Below are 2,054 nucleotides of genomic sequence, written 5' to 3'. Positions count from 1 at the left end.
GCTGGAGTCAAGTGGCACAATCTCGGCTCACTGGAACCTCTACTTCCCGGGCTTAAGTGATCCTCCTGCCTCAACCTCCCAAGTAGCTGGGATTACAGATGCCTGCCACCACACCAAGCTACTTTTTGGATTTGATGGAAACAGGGTTGTATCATGTTGCCCAGGCTGGGCTTGAACTCCTGAGCTCAGGGGATCTGCCCATCTCAACCTCCCTAAGTGCTGAGATTACAGGCATGAACCACCACACCAAGCACCAAGCCCTGTAGAGTGGGTCTACTTAGGTGTTTTGTTTTGTTTTTTTTGAGATGAAGATGAAGTCTTGCTCTGTCGCCCAGGCTGGAGTTAGTGGCATGATCTCTGCTCACTGCAACCTCCACCTCCTGGATTCAAGTGATTCTCCTTCCTCAGCCTCCCAAGTAGCTGGAACTGCAGGGGCCCGGCACCATGCCTGGCTAATTTTGGTATTTTTTAGTAGAGACAGGTTTCGCCATATTGGCCAGGCTGATCGCACTGACCTCGTGATCTACCTGCCTCAGGCTCTCAAAGTGCTGGGATTACAGGCATGAGCCACAGCACCCAGGTATATTAATAGGTTTTTTTTTCCCCCCAGGGGAAAGCGCGAAAGCTGTCCCCCACTACCACAAGTTATGCAGCCGAGTTTCCCACATTTGGGGGAATCGCAGGAGTCAGCACAACCGGAGTGCAATGGATAAGCCTCGCCCTGGGAAAACCACCTTCGTGATCATGGGATCTCCCTCTTGGGTAAGTATTGTTAATAGGTTTTTGAGACACCTCCGCACTGTTTTCCAAAGTGGTTGCACTCATTTACATTCCCACTCGCAGTGTAGAAGAATTCCCTTTTGTCAGTATTCTCGCCAGCATTTGTTATTTTTTGCGTTTTCAATCATAGCTATTCTAACTGGGGTGAAATAATACCTTGTGGTTTTGACTTGCATACCCCTGATGATTGGTGGTGGTAAGCATTTTCTTAAATATATCTGTTGACCATTTGTATGTCGTCTTTAAAGTCTCTTCAGATCATTTGCCCATTTTTTTAGACAGATTGGTTTTTTGCCATTGAGGTGTTTGAGTTTCTTGTATATTCTGAATATTAATCCCCTGTCAAATGAATAGTTTGCAAATATTTTCTCCCATTCTTCGGCAGGATGTCCTTCACTCTGTTGATTGTTTCCTTTGCTGGGCAGACGATTTCCGTTTGATGTAATCCTGTTGATTTTTATTTTTGTTGCCTGTGCTTTTGAAGTCTTCTTGTGCACAAAACCTTTTCCTCAGACAGCATCCTAAAACATTTCCCCTATGTTTCCCTCTAGTCATGTTACAGTTTTGGGCCTTACTTTAGGTCTTTGATCTATTGAGTTTTTTTTTTTGGTATAGGGTAAGAGATGGGGATCTAGTTTTACTCTTATTCACATGGATATCCAGTTTTCTTAGCACCATTTATTGAAGAGGCTGCCTTTCTCTGATGTGTGTTCTTGGTGACTTTGTCTAAAATTAGCTATAGATACATGGATTAATTCCTGGGTTCTCCATTCTGTTCCATTGGTCTGTGTTTCTGTTTTTATGCCAGTACCAGGCTGTTTGGGTTACCACAGCTTTGTGGCATATTGAAGTCTGGTAGTATGATGCCTTCAGCTTTGTTCTTTTGTCTATTTGGGGTCTGACGTGGTTTGGCTGTGTCCCCACCCAAATCTCATGTCAAATTATAATCCCCATGGGTCAGGGGAGGAGCCTGCTGGAAGCTGATGAGATCACGGAGGCAGATTTCCCCTTTGCTGTTCTCACGATAGTGAGTTCTCATGAGATCTGATGGTTTAAACTGTGGTACTTCCCCTTCACTCCCTTTCCTGCTGCCATGAGAAGAAGGTGCTTGCTTCCCCTTTGCCTTCTGCCATGACTGTAAGTTTTCTGAGGCCTCCCAGTCATGCTTCCTGTTAAGCCTGTGGAACTGTGAATCAATTAAGCCTGTTTTATTCATGAATTACTTAGTCTCAGGTAGTTCTTTTTTTTTTTTTTTGAGACGGAGTTTCGCTCTT

At 44.6% G+C, this 2,054-nt stretch overlaps 1 non-coding gene across 1 annotated transcript; it reads right to left on the bottom strand.

Annotated features, from left to right (window-relative positions):
• Window positions 1-607: 607 nt before the first annotated feature.
• LOC119467897 lies at window positions 608-770 on the bottom strand. The gene has a single exon (XR_005196534.1). It is a non-coding gene; the product is annotated as a U1 spliceosomal RNA (small nuclear RNA).
• Window positions 771-2,054: the final 1,284 nt, after the last annotated feature.

This window comes from Cebus imitator, unplaced genomic scaffold (assembly GCF_001604975.1).
Source record: "Cebus imitator isolate Cc_AM_T3 unplaced genomic scaffold, Cebus_imitator-1.0 Scaffold348, whole genome shotgun sequence".
NCBI lineage: Eukaryota > Metazoa > Chordata > Mammalia > Primates > Cebidae > Cebus > Cebus imitator.
The sequence above is the reverse complement of the archived record's forward strand: the minus strand, read 5'-3'. Positions and strand labels throughout refer to the sequence as shown.